Here is a 19098-nt window from a genome sequence, read left to right as displayed (position 1 = left end):
GCAGGAGCCCAGGGAGGAAGCGCCTGCATCAGTCCAGCTGGGCAGGTTGGAGTGGGTGACCCCTCCTTCAGGCAGCAGCACCAGCAGGCTGTGCGATGAGCATGGTCCGCTGGAGGAGGTGAGGCCAGTCTCCCATCAGCTCCATCCTGGTACAGGCCCATACCTGCCGCCCTGGGCTTGTCTCCAGGCTATGGTCCTCAGCCTATGCTTTGACCCAGAAGCAGATGTCGCCAGCTGCCTTGTTTGTTAGTCCTGCCCAGTAATAGGAAAAGCTGAGACCCCAGAGCTTTTCCCAACCCCTGCCCATGAGGGTGGGGGTGAGGAGGAAGGGCCTTAAGATACTCCAGCCTCTCTAACCCAGGGAGCTTCAGAATGAATTGGGGAACTCTTGAAAAATCACACATGCAGGGACCCAATCCACAGAGGCTCCAAGCCAGCCAACCCGAAGTGGGTGCCTGACCTGTGCAGGTGTTCAGAGTTCCACAGGTGCCCCCAATGCAGAGCTGGAGGGGTTTCCCCGGGGAATTCCATGTCCTGCCCTCACTCCGACCTCCCTACCTCAGCTCCAGACCGTGGAGGAGAAGTGCCTGCACTGCCCCTGGTAAGCAGCTGGGAGAGTACCGAGATTCTGCTTAAACTGTAAGCCAGATAGAGAAGAAGAGGGAAGACATGTTCAGCTCCAGGGGGCTAAATCTTGGGTAAAGGGCGCAAGTAAAGTTGAATTTCCACCCCTGGTGGCCTTTCCAGGGTAACCAGATACAGTTTGAAGGCTTAAGCAAAATGACCTTTAGATATTTGGCTTTTGTATAAGTACTGTCATATTTTATAGATGAGCAAAATGGAGGCCAGGAAGGTTCTCAGAAGGGCAGGGCAGTGTTGGAGCTGGCTAGAACCAGGCACCTGGACTAAGTGGGCGTTCTCTTTCTAGAACACTTGCATCCTCTTCCTTCAAGTTTTTTATCTGGATACTGGAGGGAATAAAACTAGAGCAGGGGGAATTCCAGGATTCACGTTCAGACATTGGGCGTGAGCAGGCTTCCAGGCCTGAGACTGTGAGGTGCCACTGGCCTTTGTCACCTGTTAGGAAAGAGTTTCGCAAACATCTAAGTCCATATATTAAATGTGAAAATTGATAGACTAGGGACCTGGAAGGAAGGCCCTAATCAGGTAATGTGTGCAGGAAACAAGGATTTGCTGTTCTTTGTGAGTTTGTTGTTTGCTGTTGAGTTGATTTGTCCAGCCCTGTGCTGAAGACTTTGGGAAAATCAAGAAGGGTTGATCATGCTGCACTTGTCCATGGCAGTGTGCATCTGGCTGGAGAAGGAATATGCACACGAAAGGTATGGAGGATACCGGAGACGGCAGGTCGCTGACACGGGAGCTGTGGTCCCTGAACGAGCCCTCGCTTCCCTTGGAATCTGAGAAGGAGTGAAGTGGGACTCCCTGTGGCAAAGGGGGCCTGGGTGGAAAGCCCAGAGGCTCTCGGGGAGGGCTGCCTCCTCCAGACAAGGCATGCTGCAGTGAGCCTGGACACAGGCTCTGGAGCTGGCTTTTGCACGCCCCAGCCGGTGGCCTCAAAGACCCCAGCTCTCCCTCTCCTAATGGAAGGTGGTGGGAAGCAGGCCCAGGGCCCCGTCAAACTGGGCAAGTACCGAGATGCAGAGCCCCCGAGTGTGGATTTAATACTGTATATAAATACACTTTACAACCACGGAGAAGGCTTTCTACTCAAGGAGACCATCGGAATATTTTATAGGGATGCAGATCAAGTGAAAAGAAGGGGGATAAATAAGAGGGAAGATAATTATTTGATGGAGTTCTCTTAGGATATGCCACAGCAGGGAATACTTACAAAGAATACATATTACTAGAGAGAGAGAGCTATTCACACATCAAACTAACCCATAAATTGTCAGAAGGAGCAGGGAGGAAAGGACTGGGAAAGACTTGGGTGCCCGTCATGCCAGCAGCGCTGGGTTTGGCTCTCCACCTTGCTTGCGGCGGCTCCGTGCACCAGCCACTGCGCGGCCCGCAGAAGGGAGACGCCACCTAATAAATGTCTCCGGAAAATTACGACTGTACTGCTACAGTAAAAAGATGGCGCCATTTATCTCGGCGCCATCTGCACAGACTCATTTGTTGCTCCCGAGGCAGCCCACACGCAACCAGCAAGTTTGCAACTCTCCAACACTTGGAGTGTTTTCTCCACAAGGATGCTGGGGGCTTTGAGATGCTAATTACTCTCAAACCCCTGGGCAGTCAAGCTGGAAGAGGCCTGTAACAGGACCTCTTGGTTGGCATGAGCCCCCAACTGGAGAGCAGACCTCAACCTCCTCATAGAGACCTGGAACTTGGAATTGTTCTTCTATAGGCAAAAACGGGTGCAAGACAGCATCCGTTGTCCATCCACTGGCTCACCGATTCAGTCAAGGCTCTAGAGCCTTTTCTCATGTCAGGCACTGCGGCTGAAATTAAGGATACCTGCATAGCTTGCTTATACCTTTCTCTGCAGGTTCTTATTCAACGGTCATCTTTTTTTTTTTTTTTTTTTTTTTTGACAGGCAGAGTTAGACAGTGAGAGAGAGAGAGAGAGAAAGGTCTTCCTTCAATTGGTTCACCCCCCAAATGGCCGCTACGGCCGGCGCGCTGTGCTGATCCGAAGCCAGGAGCCAGGTGCTTCTCCTGGTCTCCCATGCGGGTGCAGGGCCCAAGCACTTGGGCCATCCTCCACTGCCCTCCCAGGCTACAGCAGTGAGCTGGACTGGAAGAGGAGCAACCAGGACAGAATCCGGCGCCCCGACCGGGACTAGAACCCGGGGTGCCAACACCGCAGGCAGAGAATTAGCCAAGTGAGCCATGGTGCCGGCCAACAGTCATCTTCTTAAGGAGGCCTTCCCTGAGCCCCCTTATCCAAAATTGCCCCACCCCCCTTTTTATAGCAGACGCCGTCCTGGTCCTGCTCTCGCTGTGTCTTCGCAGACCCCTTTCTCATTTTCATTGCACAGAGCCTGAGCTTGTGTTCACCTCCAACAGCCAGAACCTGGTCTCTTTGTGAGTGGCTGCCTTCAAGCCACTGGAACCTGCTTTGCTAAAATGTTGGGAAGGTAAAACTGGACTCCCATCCCCACTGGGCGTAACCCTTAGCCAATGATTGGCATGTATAAAGCCATCCAAAGTCCAACTCCCTTGCCCCCAAAGGCTACGACACTGTGACTCTGGTGTTGCTGAAACATGCAGTACTGGGGCAAGGGCAGGCAGTTGTAAAACCTGAAATGTGCAACTGCTGTACTGCGGTCTCTGGTTTTCAGGGGTGTACATGAGCTCATTCCAGTGATAGGGCTGGAGGTGCCATTATGAAAGCTTGCAACCAAGAGGGACAAGGTACCGTGGGCAGGATGAGGCCACAGTCCCTGATCTGACTCCAATCTGTTTTCCAAGCCACATGGAAGACACAGGCTGCTCTGGCATCTCCTGCGATCCCTGCACAGCTGCCAGCAGGACCCTGAAGACCAGGTTCCTGAGATGGCCAGACTCCTCTCTCCCCTCCCTCAGAAGGCACCTGCCCTCTGTAGATACCAAAATGAATTTCTCTCTCTGTTCCCTTTGCCCTTCCTGCCTCTCTCCGCCACACTCAGCCCAAGAATGCTGACTCGCTGTGTACTGACCCCTTTCTGCAGGAGAAAGATCTGTTCTTCCTGTTCCATGCAGGGTCCCCTGCTAGACTTCACTCTGCCACTCGGTTGAAGTAGCTGCGCCACTGGTGGGGAGGGTTGATGCTGGGGAAGCGGGGGCCAGGTTTTGATGAAGCTTGGTCGAGGTTTTCCCAGTAGGTGATGCAGAGCCAGTAAAGATGTCAATCAGGGGAGACACCTAGTCAGAGCTACACAAGGCAGGAGAATGAACCAGCTGAGCCCACACCTGAAATGGGAAGTGCAGTGAGGGGTTCCTGGAGCAATCCAGATGACAGTACAGTATGGGCAATGCCCAGGAGCCTCAGAAGAGGGGGAAGAGCTGATGGCTACTCGGGAAATTTAACTAACAGACGTTGGTAACCAAGGGACACATTAAGTCTAGTGGCTAAGACATCTGCAGGCCTTATCAGAATGCCTGAGTTCTGTTCCCAGTCCTGGCTCCTGACGAATGCAGACCCTGGGATGTAACAGGTGATGGCTCAAGTAATTAGGTCCCCGCCACCCACAGGGGGGACCTGGATTGTCTTCCAGGCTTCCATCTTCAGCCCTGACCCAGTCCTAGATATTGTGGGCATTTGGGAAGTGAACCAGTAGATGGGAGTCTCTCAGTCTGTCTGTCTGTCTGTCTCTCTCTTTCCCTCCCTCCCTCCCTCCCTCCCTCCCTCCCTCCCTCCCTCTCAAGTAAATAATGAAAGAAAAAAAAAAGCATTGGTGACTCATTCAGTGTTTCCATATGGGAGGAGAAGAGACTATCATTTTCTTCAAAACTTACATTTTGAACTAATTCTAGACTTAAAGAAACACTGCAGAAAGAGTGCAGAGAATTCCCGCATTCAGCTCACCCAGCTTGCCCTGTAGGTAACACTGTACATGACCACAGCACAGTTATCAAAACCAGAACATTAACACCGATGCAGTCCCATTGACTAAACTGCAGACAGTGGGAATCTCTCCAGCGTCCTAGTGAGCTCTGGAGACAGAAGAGCTACAAATACATCAGAGAACAGAGAGGATGGCGGGCGGACATCAAAGCCCCCAGCTCCCTCCTCCTGGGAGGAGGTCTATAGAGTTGACCTATTTGAATCTGAGGGCATGGGCAATTTTGGCTCAAGCTGTGAATGCAGCTCTGTATGAATGGAGTCAGGTGCTATAGGCACAGATCCAAAGCCATTGCCACGAGGGTTCACATGTGAGGGGACTTCAAAAAGTTCATGGAAAACAGAATTGAAAGGTAATTTTATTTTGGTGCAAAACATTTTGAAATCCATCTGTTGTTTCCCCCCAATGCGTTCTCCATGAATTTTGTGGAAAACCCTCATATGCGTGGATTTCAAAAGTGTTTGCACCAAAAAAAAAACCAAAACTTGTCTTTTAATTCTGCTTTCTATGAACTTTTTGGAAAGCCCTTGTACAACCAAGCCACCATTCTTGTCTTTTCAAAGCTTCCAAGGTCTGCAGCTTCCACACAGACCTGCCCAAGAGGTGAGAGAGAGAGAGAAAAAGAGAGAGAGGAAGATCTTCCATCAGCTGGTTCACTTCACTTCTCAAATGGCTGCAACAGTCAGGCTGTACCAGGTGGAAGCCAGGAAGCTGGAGCTCCATCCTGGTCTCCCACGTGGGTGGCAAGGGCCCAAGTGCTTGGGCCAGCTTCTGCTGCTTTCCCAGGCATGTTAGCAGGTAACTGGATCAGAAGTGGAGCAGCTGGGACTCTAGCTGGTGCTCATACAGGATGCTGGCATCACAGGCCGTGGCTTTACCCCCTACACCACAACGCTAGCCCCACAAGAGTTTTTCCACACAAGTGCAGGCAGTGTAGGGAGACCACACAGGCTGGGTTAGATCCTACACTGTCTACAAGCTGCAATACGGGGACAAGAGGCCTTTCTACCTGGTCACCGCTCCATACCCACAAGGGTCTCCACAAGGGCAGCTCTTGGTTCCAGGCCACTTGAGCTTCCCATCACCACTTCTTGCTCTCGCCCTCTCCTGTCCTCCTTGGACCTGCCACACCCTTTTGCTTCCCCATCTGCCTTCTTTTTCCCCAGCCTGCAGCTTGGTGAGCTCCTTGCAGGCACCTGCTAGCCCAGCCTCCCTGGTGGTTGGTGAGATGAGATCTGGCTTTTGGAATCCTGCAAAGCTGGAGCCAGATGTGAGACTCCCTCCTCCTCACAGTGGAAATAAGTGTTCAGGGGCCAGGTCTGCCCTGGACCTCAGCCCTCCTGAGAGGCAACCACCATGAAGCACTGTGCACGGGGCAGTGCAGTGCAGGCACAGCGCGTGCTATGATCTCATCCATGCAAAACAGTGTTTCCTCCCGACTTTTGCAGATGAAGTGAACAAGTCTCAGACAAGAGAAGTGACGGAAGGCTCTGGGACTGGAGTGTGCATTAGACTCACTTGTGGTATGGATGCTGCCACTCAGGGACCAGACTCCAGGGGCGCGGGCTAGTAAGTAGAAGGCCACAGGTTGAAACCGAGGTTTCTGGTCCCAGGCTGGTGCCTGTTCCCCTCCACCCACACTGGGTTCCGCTGCACAGTGCCTGGGTGGGGTCTCTCCCAGGGCCCTGAGAGCCAGCCACCCGGGAGTTACAAGGAGGGGCTGGGGCTGCCAGGGACTACAGGTCCCCTGGGAATTGGGGTAGGGCAAGCCCCGAGGGCTCTGTTCTCCAGCACCAGGGGGGAGGGTCAGAAGCTGGAGGCCCTGGCCAGTGGCCCCTGGAGCTTCCTTTACAAGGCATTTTACGGGAGAGTTTATGGTGCCAGCCCCTGGGTAGGGTGAGGGGCTCAGCCCTGCCAGAGTAAGCAGCAGCCTGCTTGGCGGGCAGTGACTGGGGCCCACAGAAGGGCAGTTTTAAATTGCTACTGTATGTAACGGTTAACCCAGCTCCTCCACTGGCTGTGGGGATGGGAGCACAGGAGGCAGGCAGCTCCAGGAATGCGCTGTGAGACTGTATTTCTCTCCATTTGGGGCTCATGGGGGATTGCAGAGAGCGGCCCCTCGGGGCACAGTGCGGGAGTTGATGTCAACCCCTTGTGCTTGATGGGTTTGAGGTTTGTGCCTCCTGGTTAGTGGGGCCCAGGAGGCTGGGGAACCCAGCTGCTCCGCACGCCTCTCACCATTCCTGCAGGCAGGGGCTGACTTTGACCTTTGTGGGTCCAGAAATAGAAGCCAGAGCACGCACGCAGCGCCATAAACCTTCTCGGCAGCTACTTGCTGTCACCCAGCTCCTCAGGGCCTAACGCTAGCACAGCCTCTCCTCTCCAAAACGGCTGCCTGGAGGCAGGGGATTGGGCACAGAGGCACTGCCAGCCTGAGATCCTAAGGATTTCTGCCCCTTTAAACCTCACTGTCCAGGGTCTTTATTCCCAGGACTGGGTATTCCAGAAACCCACCCACCTTTGCCTGCTCTTGCCCTGGAAGCCCCCAGCAGAAACCCAGGATGACGTCTGTCTCAGAAAAATCTTATTCTAACAGCATTCTGAATATACAATGAGACACAAAGTGAATATTTATTTAGAATGAAAACAGAGATCCTATACAATTACATATTTTATTTATTTGAAAGGTAGAGCGATGGAGGGGGAGGGAGGACAGGGGAGAGTGATATTGTCTATCCTCTGGTTTACTTGCCAAATGCCCACAGGAGCCAGTGAGGGGCTAGGCTCTGAACCAGGAATTCCATCCAGGTCTCCCATGGAGACCTACTCCCATGTAGGTGGATGGAACACAAGTATTTGGATCATTGTCTGTTCCCTCCCAGGCACATTAGTAGAAGTTGGATCAGAAACATAGCCAGGGGCCAGGATTGTGGCATAGCAGATAAAGCTGCTGCCTGCGATACTTGCATCCCACATGAGTGCTGGTTCAAGTCCCAGCTGCTCCACTTCCCATCCAGCTCCCTACTAATGGCCTAGGAAAGTAGCAGAAGATAGCCCAAAGTGTTTGGGCCCCTGAAGCTGCATGGGAGACCCAGAAAAAGCTACTGGCTTCTGGCTTCGGATTGGCCCAGCTCCGACTGTTTCATCCATTTGGGGAGTGAACCAGAAGATGGAAGACCTCTCTCTATGTCTTTCCTTTTCTCTGTAACTCTGCCTTTCAAATAAACAAAATAAGTCTTAAAGATACACACACACACACACACACACACAGAGCCAGGACTTGATTCCAGGTACTCCAATATGGGATATGGGCATCCCAAGCAAAAGCTTAACCTGCCCCAAATGATTCACTTAAAAAAATCTGGAAAGAATGTTTTCATTATAAAGAAATGTCAAATGCTTAAACAGATAAACTTATATTTACTCTTATTGGACATTACACAATGTAAACAAATAACAAAGCATCACACTGTGCCCTGTAAATATGAGCCAGTTTTATATTTCTGTTAAAGCTTTTAATTAAAAAAAATTCAGCTGAGAATGCAGCATTTATCTTTCTAAGGCCGTGGCCATTTGTGCAAATGAGGGGTCACAAAGCTTAGTTTCCAGCAAATCAGCTTCCGTTTACATAAGTAAACCCATATACTCTGGCCTAGACACAGGCTGGAGGGTCCAGCACATGACCTACACAGCATCCCTGCCAGGAGCCCCTCAGCTGGGCGACAGCAAGTGCACGGTCCCCTCAAGTACAGTGACTACGGTGTGTGCACAGTACACTAAGACACTACCAAAGCCTGACCCAGACCTTCCTTCCCGGCCTGCTCACACCCACTCCTGAATTCCATGCACGGAACTGGAATAAGAATTTGTTACTCAGCAAAATCTGAGACCTCAGACCAGCTGTGGGACCTGCCCTGCCTGGCCATCCCAGGCAGACGGATAGCCTGTGCAGACTCCTAGATAGCATAGGCAGCCAGGCCTTTGTGAAGAACTGCTAGAGTTTATGCAGATGGGGAAAGAGATAAGAGAACAGCATGGAGAAGTAGGGAAGGGGCTGATTCTGAAGGAGTTTATGAAAATGCTAAGGAGTGCTGGTGCCACAGCTCACCAGGCTAATCCTCCACCTGCGGCACCGGCACGCCGGGTTCTAGTCCCGGTCGGGACGCTGGATTCTGTCCCTGTTGCTTCTCTTCCAGTCCAGCTCTCTGCTGTGGCCAGGGAAGGCAGTGGAGGATGGCCCAGGTCCTTGGGCCCTGCACCCACATGGGAGACCAGAAAGAAGCTCCTGGCTCCTGGCTTCAGATTGATGCAGCGCACTGGCCACAATGCGCCAGCCGCAATGCGCTGGCTGTAGCAGCCACTTGGAGGGTGAAAGGAAGACCTTTCTCTCTCTGTCTCTCTCTCACTGTCTAACTCTGACTGTCAAAAAAAAAAAAAAAAAAAAAAAAAAGCTAAGTTTTAACTTCAGCCTGGAGACAGCAGGAATTCACTGAAGGAAGCTAGAGATGTAAGGGCATACTGGGGTTATGTGTTAGGATGATCACTCTGAAAGCAATGTGGGAGGGCAAGGTGGCTTAGTAAGGCAGGGAGACCACTCAGGAGGTAATTGCAGGATGCAAGTATCTTAGCATTCTCCAGAGAAACAGAACCAACAGGATGCATGTGTGGATATGTGGAGATAGAGAGAGAGAGAAAGGGAGAGAGAGAGAAGAGAGAGCGGGAGGGCAGGAGGGAGAGAGAGAGAGAGAACAAAGAACTGGTTCACACAACTCTGGAGGCAAACTCATACCCACTAGATACTCTCCAGTGCTGTGTTGCTGAGCCAGGGCTTCCACAGATTAAGAGGAGTCCAGGTGTTTCTGACTCCCTTCGATGGGCTTCTCAGGGCAGAACTCCCCATGAGTGAAGGCTCATCTGTGCTGCAGTTAGCTGGTTGTACACTGGAAGCTCGAGAAGAGAAAGAAAAGGGGTTGGGAACCTGGGAAGCTTGGGGGCCAGTGAACCACTGGCAAAGGTTGGCCTAGGAGGCTTGGACTTCTGGGGCTGCCTAAGGTCCCTCCTTGGGCTCCTGGGGTACTTCAGGATGTGAAGTATGATGGGATGGACCACAGAGAGCCTAGAGGAATGTGGGTAAGAGTCCCCACTAGGGTCCTGAATCCTCAGCTAGGCACTTCCTGTAGCTCAGGGCTTTATTACTGGTGCAGCGTCACTGCTGCCACATCCTACTGCTAGGAGGCACGACCCCAGGCCAGGGTTTAAGGGAAAGGAAAGGGGTGGGTGCAGTCCGTGGTGGCTCGCTGTAGGCTGCCAATGTGGCAGACTACAACAAGAGTTCATGCTTTTTGTGTCCAACCAACAAAATCTTTTGCCTACTATAAGATCATGAAGATATTCTCCTGTATTTCTTTTTACAACTTTTCTTTTTGTCTTTCCCACTTATAGCCATCCATCCAAATGGATGTCTGTGACTGATATAGAGTAGGGGTCAGGATCATTTTTTCCTGGGGTTGACGCTGTGGTGCACTGGGATAAACCCTCGGCCTGTAGCACCAGCATCCCATATGGGCACTGGTTCGATTCCTGGCTGATCTACTTCCAATCCAGCTCCCTGCTGATGCACCTGGGAAGTCAGTGAAGGATGACCTAAGTCTCTGCACTCACTCTGATATGGGATGTGGGTGTCCCAAGCAGCAGCTTGGACAGACTTGGAAGAAACTCCTGCCTCCTGGCTTCAGATCAGCTCAGCTCTGACATTGCAGCCATTTGGGGAGTAAACCAACAGATGGACAACCTCTCTCTCTCTCTCTCTCTGTAACTCTGTCTTTCAAATAAAAATAAATCTTTAAAAAAAATCATTTTTTTTCCAATGTGGAGACCTAATGTGTTTGTTTAAAAGAAAAAAAAATCCCACTATTTAAAAAATCATTGCTATGCATTGCCACTTTTGTCACAAACCAAGTAACTATATGTGTTTTTATTTTATTACTGGATTTTTCTATTTTGTTCCACTGGAATATTTTTCAGTGTTGGCTTGTAGTTCTGCAATAAGTCTTGATAACCAGTAATGTGAGTCTTCCCATTTTGTAATTCTTCTTACAAGATTTTCTTGGCTTTTAGCATTTTGATATAAATGCATTAAGGTATAATAAAATAATAAAAGGATGATAATATTATTAGTGGCTGAATTGTGTCCTTCAAAAACGGTATGCTAAAGTCTTGAAGCCCAGTGCCAAGGAAGACAGCCTTTTTCAGAAATAGGTTCCTTGCAGGTGTAATCAGGTTACAATGAGGTCATCTTGGAGAGGAATGCCAGGTGACAACAGAGGTAGAGGCTGGGGTGATGCCACTGCAAGCCAGGAATGCCAGAGACTGACGTCTGCCTTCAGAGGCAGGGAAAGCTTCTCCTACAGGCTTCAGAGGGGGGTGTGGCCCTGCCGACACCTGCGGTTCAGACCGCTGGCCTTCAGAATCATGGGGCAACACATTTCGATTGGTATAAGCCACTTGGTTTGTGGAATTTTGTCACAGGAGCCTTAGGAAGCTAATACGAAGATGTTGAAATAAACAACTTTATTCCAATAACGTGGAAGGTTTAGATGAGTGGAAAAATTTATAATACAAACATAACTTGAAAATTTGGCACAAAAAGAACATTAAAAAAATCCAAATCCCATATTCGTTAAAGAAATTGGGGCAGGCATTGTAGCACAGCTTATTAAGCTGCTGCTTGGGACACCCACATCCCTTATCAGAGTGTCTGGATTTGAGTTCTGGCTCTCTGCTTCCTGTTCAGCTTCCTGCTAATGCATCCTGGGAGGCAGCAGATGATGGTTTCAGGCCTTGGACCCCTGCCACCCACGCAGGAGACCAGGATGGAGCTCAGCGCTCCCGCTTTTGGCCTGGCCAAGCCCCAGCTGTTGTGGGCATTCAGAGAATGAATCACAGACAGATATTCATTCTCTCCCCCCCGCCCCCCCCCCCCGCCTTTCAAGGAGATAAAAAGCAAAAAAATTTAACAAAGAAATTGAATCAATACTTTAAAAAATCTATAAATAAGATTATAAACTCAATTTTACAAGTGAATTTAACAAACTTGAGGGAATTCATTTTATTTTTTATTTTTATTTTTTAAATATTTATTTATTTATTTGAAAGGCAGAGTTACAGAGAGACAGAAACAGAGGCAGAGAGAGAGAGAGAGAGAGAGAGAGAGAGAGAGAGAGAAAGTCTTCTATCTGCTGGTTAACTCCCCAACTGGCTACAACAGTACGAGTTGTGCTGATCCAAAGCCAGGAGCCAGGAGCTTCCTTAAAGTCTTCCCATGTGGGTGCAGGGGCCCAAGCACTTGGGCCATCTCCTACTGCTTTCCCAGACCACAGCAGAGAGCTGGATCAGAAGAGGAGCAGCAGGGACAGGAACCAGCACCCATATGAGATGCTGGTGCCACAAGCAGAGGCTTAACCTAGTATGCCACAGTGCCAGCCCCATGAGATTCATTTTAAATTAGCAGCAATATGGAGAACTGCTCAAGACTAGAGTTAGACATAACAATATCCCAAGCAAAGACGATGGGAATTTACATTCTTATGGGAAAACTGAGGTTGGTGAGGAGAGGATAGATTTAGATGATAGAGGAAAAGGTAGAATCAACAGATCTTGTGGATGTCCCAGACATGAGAGAAAGAAGTTGAGTGGCTCCTAGGTGTTCTGCTTGGGCAGCTGAATTTTGACTTGCATTAAAACAAGGAAGACAGAAAATACGAGTTGGTGGATGATAGGGAATTGCAAGTGAACATGCTGAGTTTGGGGGACTCTCTAAATGGCAATGTTAGATAGACCCCAGATCTGTGATTAGGGAGTGCCACGTGGGTTGAGGCCCTTTGAGTGGATTTGAGGCTATGAGAGTAGGTGAGAGCCCCCCAGGAGTAATGTCAGGAGACAGGGGTTGAGGGTAGACCCGAAGGCTTATCTACCTGTCAGGAAGCAGAAAAATTACCCTTTTCAAGCAGAAAACTCAAAAACCAAAACTAAAGACTATGCAGCCAGCTTACTTGACAGGGGAATTGATTGTTTCACATAGCACGAGGTCTATGGAACCCTCCAGGAAGGGTGGGTTTATAGAGCATACAGATCTGATGCTTATTCCCAGAGCTGCCACAATGAACTGGATGATTCAAAACAGCAGAAATGTATTCTCACAGGTCTGGAGACCAAAAGCCAGGTCTCAGCAGGGCCATGCTCCCTCTGCAACCTGCAGGGGAAGCTCCTTCCTTGGCTTCCTATGTTCTGGTGGTTGCCAGCAACCTGTGGCTTCTCTTGGCTGGTAATTTCACCACTCCCCACCATGGTCATCACACAGCCATCCTCTTCCTGTGTGTCTACGCTAGTCATGTAGAATCTATGGTCCAATATGGCCTTAGTATAACTAAAGTGATTCTGTGTCCACATAGGGTCCCATTCTGAGGCCCTGGGGGTGGGGGCTTCAACATACATTTCGGGGGACTTGACTCAACCCATAAAAGACACTTCTCAGTTTACTATGGCTTGCCTTTCAGCTGCTCTCCTTATGCTAAGACCTGGCCACCGCAGACCCAGGCATCATCCCACACAGCTGATGTGATGTCATCCATCCAATGAGGAGAGATCACCTTCGTGTGTCTCTGTTAGAAAAAAGAAATCCCTCCAAGACCCTCTTCCCCAGCAGAGTTCCTCTCGCTTCTCATTTGCAAAAACACCATCATGTATTCATGCTCAATCCAATCCCTGGGAAAGGGAGCAAAGCCATTGTTCACGATTGGCTTAGACGAACAGTTCTCAAATTCAGACGTGCCTCAGGGTCACCTGGAGGGATCCACCCCCAGAGCTCCCAATTCAGTAGGTCTGAGGCAAGACCTCAGAATCTGAGTTTTTACTAAGTTCCCAGGTGATGCTGCTGCTGCTGCTGGTCTTGGACCAAACCTGGAGAACTGTTAGCCTAATGAGGACTCATCTCAGAGGGCTGGGCTCAACTCCTGGGGCAATGCATTGCCACTCAGAAGGGGGAGGCTGCATGACCAGAATCAAGAGTCCATCAGAAGTGAACAAGGGGAGAAAACTTGGGTAGGCAACCACCCGTGCCTGCTATAGACAGGCCTGCAGAAAGTCCCAGGAAGGTGAGCCCTGAAAGGTGGCTGTTGGGTTGGACAATGGTCTTTACTGATCTTCACAAGAGCAGCTTTCTTTTTTTTTTTTTTTTTTTTTTTTTTTTTATTTTTTATTTTTTTTTTTATTTTTTTGACAGGCAGAGTGGACAGTGAGAGAGAGAGACAGACAGAAAGGTCTTCCTTTGCCGTTGGTTCACCCTCCAATGGCCGCCGCTGCAGCCGGCGCACCGCGCTGATCCGATGGCAAGAGCCAGGAGCCAGGTGCTTTTCCTGGTCTCCCATGGGGTGCAGGGCCCAAGCACCTGGGCCATCCTCCACTGCACTCCCGGGCCACAGCAGAGGGCTGGCCTGGAAGAGGGGCAACCGGGACAGAATCCGGCACCCCGACCGGGACTAGAACCCGGTGTGCTGGCGCCGCTAGGCGGAGGATTAGCCCAGTGAGCCGCGGCGCCGGCCCAAGAGCAGCTTTCTTTTGAAAACAAGAGGTGAAGGTAGCTGTACACCAAGGCGATTATATATTGTTATCTCCTGATGCCTAGTGCTCAAGCTAATTCCAAGGAGTGGGGCTGATTTTCCTGGAATATAGGTGAAAAGCAAATACAAGGAGGCAATGAATGGGGATTGCTCTTAGCAGTGAAATGAGTTTGCGAGACAGAACTCAGTTTTCAAATGCAGCCACATCCTCAAGCCTGAGTAAAGACAAGAAGTGGTGATGGTGGGGGAATGGTTTGTACATCTTCATCTATTTGCTAATCCACATATCCGTCTTCACATACGTTCCAATATTCTACTTACTCATTATCCCACCTACTCCTATCGTGTCTAACTTCATGTATGAAGGGTCTTCAGAAAGTTCATGGAAAATGCACACCATAAAAAACTATGCATGGGGGGCCGGCGCCGCGGCTCACTAGGCTAATCCTCCGCCTAGCGGCGCCGGCACACCGGGTTCTAGTCCCGGTCGGGGCGCTGGATTCTGTCCCGGTTGCCCCTCTTCCAGGCCAGCCCTCTGCTGTGGCCAGGGAGTGCAGTGGAGGATGGCCCAGGTGCTTGGGCCCTGCACCCCATGGGAGACCAGGAAAAGCACCTGGCTCCTGGCTCCTGCCATCGGATCAGTGCGGTGCGCCGGCCGCAGCGCGCCGGCCGCGGCAGCCATTAGAGGGTGAACCAACGGCAAAGGAAGACCTTTCTCTCTGTCTCTCTCTCTCACTGTCCACTCTGCCTGTCAAAAATAAAAAAAATAAAAAATAAAAAAATAAATAAATAAAAAATAAAAAAAACTATGCATGGGGTTCATTTTTTTGGCACCAAAGTAAACTTACCATTTCATTCCATTTGTCCCTCATCTGTACACAGTGATCCACATGCAAGTCCAGATTCTGCTGTTGGCTAGTGGAACACCACTCTTGGCCCCCATATTCACATCTGTGAAACAGAGATCATAATTTATCTCTCATAAAGTTGTTCCAAGGATTAAATGAAATCATGTGTGTAAACAGAGACTTGTATGCAAGGTTCATTATTATGGCTGCACGCCCATTACTCTTCCCACACAGAGCATCACCATTAATCAGCAATTGGTTCCCAACTTGTGGGTGAACATACTTTTTTAAGCCTTTAGGTTATTATTTACTTCAAAGGCTGAGAAAAGAGACACAGAGACAGAGAGCTCCCACTTGCCAATTTATTCTCCAAATGCCTGCAGTGGCTGGCAATGGGCCAGGCTGAAGCTGGGAGCTAGGAACTCCATCCAGGTTTCCCACATGGGATACAGAGACCCAATCACTGGAGTGATCACCTGCTGCGTCCCAGGATGGCTATTAGCAGGAAGCTGAAATCAGGAAAGAAATCATGCCTCGAACTCAGACACTCCAATATGGGATATGGGCATCCCAAATGGCCCGTTAACTGCACTGACAAATGCCTGCCCTGGATGAGTATAATTTCAAGTGTATTTATATTTGTTGATTTCCTCCCTCCTACTATGTGTCTATACCTAGAGACGCATGCCTTTGCTTCCAGCATTGCATACAAATATTTATGTGCCTATTCATCCTGTCTGTGTGTCTTTCTAACAGCTTTCTACACAAACAACAGGTAGATGCAGAATCCCGGTAATGCTGCTCTGTATGGAAGTGAAAACTGCCCCCACTCCGGCTCCTCTGAAATCAGACGCCAAGACAGGCTTACACATGCCAGGATGTTAGTAAGGGAGATGGGGAGCGAACCACAGCAGACTCAGACGCAAGGCTTCAGGGAAGGAAACTTGCACGGGATCTTCCTAACCTCCCTGTAGTGGAAGGAAGTTTTGGCGAGGCTGCTGGGGAATCCTCCAACCGAGCAGCCTTCAGAGGAGCCCCCTGCTCCCCCAGAAGAGGCCTATTCCCACATTCCTGGTCCTCTCAGTCACGGGCAAGGAGCAGCCCACGGGAGGCGAGGCGAGCTGGCTGCTGTGGCTTTCAGAGCAGTGGCCGGAGCCCTTGATCTATTATGTGGTTGTAGTTGGGGGCCCAGGGCAGGCACATTCTCCTGGCCACCAACTGGAGTGTCATCCATTGTTGTATTTGATGCAAACATCCAGGTTATAAAACAGAACGTAAGTTCAAACCTGGAGGATTCAGCTCGGGACTAAATTAGCATGTGGTCCTGCACGGCTGTTCTGGATAGTGCCTCTGCTCAGAGTGTCTCCTCAGGCGGCCCCCTGAGGAAGGCCAAGGTGGAGCCTGCCCTTGACCTTGGCTTGGCCCTGCTCCAGGCACACTTTGGGGAGTTCTGGCTAAGCTTACTACTGTTGCTCCTTAGCCATGTGCAAGGAAGACTTCCCTACCCATGGATGGGAGAAGCCAGAATACTCTTGGCCAGTGTCTGCGGGGGTGCCAACCTCAGACCAAACATGGGTGAGCAGGGAACACCCCTTCCAAGATTTCCCATCGGGTCACCCTCTCCCTGGGGTCCTTGACCCTCTTCATGGTAAGGCTGCTGGTCCAGCCCTGGTCAGAGGCCAGTGGGTCTGGGTGATTCTCCCTTTGCTCCAAGGCTGAGTCCCACTGATGAAATCGTGGAGAGGCACTGTCGCCAAGCCCGGTACTGTACAGATGAAATCTTATTTATGGGAAAGCTACATCTGCAGAGGGAGCAATAAACTGCAAAGCAAAGTATGAAGGTTTGCAGCAAACGCTGTAAAGTTTTATATTCCTGAAAACTAGGGATGAAAGATATAACCATTTACAGCAAAGTGGATAAAAGGGGCTTCCATACCATTGTAAAACCAGTCTTGTAATAGTCGCTACTTCCTTGTTACAACAGAGGGACTCAAAACAGCCTTTAGAATATCCAGTGATGGACAGTGGGAAGAGGGAGAGAAGAAGACAGCAGCGGGCAACCTAAGGAGAGAAGATTCAGGTACAAGTTTCCAAGTGTCTTCCACAGAGGCACCAGCATTCCTGCAAGCCTGTTCTGTTCCTGGAACTAACAGCCAGGTACTGCCATGCCTGGCCCCCGGGCTCCCTCTCACTGTCTGCCACAAACACCTCATTTCTTGGGGCCATGGTGGACAGGTGCAATGCCACCCCTCACCCCTTACTATTATTCACGCAGTGCCTGCATATTCCAAGCACTGTGCTCAGAAGGTAGGAGCAGGAGGGAGACTATGATTCTGAGAACAATGGGGAAGACAAACACTCCTATGATCACACAGGAATCCTATGTAGTAATCAGAGAAGAGAAGATGTGTGGGTATGCTGGACACCCAGAGGAAACACTCAGACTTCCCAGACACCAGTGAAGACACCTGCATCTCATACTGGAGCCCAGCTCTGGCTCCTGACACCAGCTTCCTGCTGATGCAGACCCTGGGAGGCAGCAGTGGTGGTGCAAGTGGTTGGGTCGCTGCCACCCATGTGGGAGACCTGGATTGAGTTCTCAGCTCCTGGCTTGTGTCTGGCCCAGCCCTAGTCATTGTGGGCATCTGGGAGAATGAACCAGAGAATGGGAGAGCCATCTCTCTCTCTCCCCTTCTCTGTATCTCGGTTCTCTGTTTCCTGCTTACAAATAAGACTTCACAGAGAAGATGAAAAGTGAGATAGATCACATAGGTCAAGTAGGAACTTATCAGAATAGCAGCCCAGGTAGAGACCAGCATGTGCAAAGCACATGATGAGAGCTTCCTGAGTGGCCTAACTCCAGGGGCTCCAGTCACACATAATGGAGTTGTGCAACCTGACAGAGCAACCCTGCAAAGCTGCAGCTCAAAATGAATGCAAGGGGTGGCAAGGCTGATCCCAAACCCCAGCATGTACACCACAGTGGGCCTTGAAGAGGGACTCAGACTCTACATCCCACCTTCTCCTTGACATCAGACCCCTTGGGTGGCAGGGTGGAGGAAGAGCTACTGCTTAGAGAGGCCCTGGCCCCAGGAGGATTGCTATTCCATTCCAAACTCTAACAGGAAGACCCCAACCCATTTCCCCCTGTAGTAAAACGATCCCACATTGTTTTTACTCTGTGGGTGAACCGGATTCTCCTTCAGAAAAGAGATTGGTAACGAAGAAGACGTCTAAGGCCAGGGCGCACCTGGAAAGGCCCCGTCTATGCAGCTCAGCTTAGCCAGGATTCAGCCCCAGGGGGCAGGGCTCCTCTGCCAGCAGCACCCCCTCCGCACTGCACCCCCGCCCCACCCACAAGGACGCCTAAATGGCTAAGGCAAGGAGGAGCTGCCAGAGCTGTGTCCTCCCAGGAGGGGTGGCCGGCCTCCCTGCCCCCACCCAGCCTGCCCAGCACCGCCGCTTCCTGCTCTGGAGTCAGCCCATCCTTCTTGCCGGAGGCGGGGAGGGCAGAGGCCCGGCCAGGTCCCCCCTCGCAGCCCTGCTCAGGACATGCGGTGTTTGACCTGCGACCCCACAGGAAATTCTCCTGACCTCTGAGGTGAGCCTCAGGAGGAAAACCGTGACTTCCCAGTGGACAAGGGGCTGAGGCGTCTCTTCCCGTTGCGCAGCCCGGGACCCCGAGGCGCAGCTCAGAGAATCTGTGAGTCAGACACTCAGAGCCCAACCAGCGCCGGTCCCAGGGGAGGAAGGGCCCAGCACAGGCTCCGCCACAGCGCGCGCTCCACGTGCCAGGGCTGCACAGAAGTGCCCTGCCGTGGTTGACACGCTTTACGGCTATGCTAACCCAAAAGGGATTCCAATGGAATGAATCCACATTACCACCTTCTTCACTGATATTAGGCCTCTGCTCCCCCGCCAGGCACAGGTCCGGCCCTGGGTACAGGGCTGAGTGACACCCCGTCAAGTCCCTGATACAGGCTCCCCCGACCAGCTAGAGCACGACACACAACTTCCGGGGCGTGACTCATTCTCTTAGAGGGAGGGGCTAATGGAGGAAGT

At 50.9% G+C, this 19098-nt stretch overlaps 1 long non-coding RNA gene across 2 annotated transcripts in view; it reads right to left on the bottom strand.

Annotated features, from left to right (window-relative positions):
* Positions 1 to 19097, bottom strand: part of LOC127483179 (uncharacterized) — a 33838-nt gene extending 14741 nt beyond the window's left edge. Inside the window, exons 1-3 of one of the 2 annotated variants that reach the window (XR_011390723.1) lie at positions 18922 to 19097; positions 16973 to 17097; positions 15037 to 15139 (exon numbers count right to left, since the gene is read on the bottom strand). This is a non-coding gene — a long non-coding RNA (uncharacterized lncRNA). The remainder of the gene's footprint in view (positions 1 to 15036; positions 15140 to 16972; positions 17098 to 18921) is intronic. The other variant, XR_007909191.2, reaches the window with a different exon arrangement.
* Position 19098: the final 1 nt, after the last annotated feature.

This window comes from Oryctolagus cuniculus, chromosome 1 (assembly GCF_964237555.1).
Source record: "Oryctolagus cuniculus chromosome 1, mOryCun1.1, whole genome shotgun sequence".
Taxonomy (NCBI): Eukaryota; Metazoa; Chordata; class Mammalia; order Lagomorpha; family Leporidae; genus Oryctolagus; species Oryctolagus cuniculus.
Note: the sequence above shows the minus strand (reverse complement) of the source record. Positions and strands in the feature narration are given on the sequence as shown.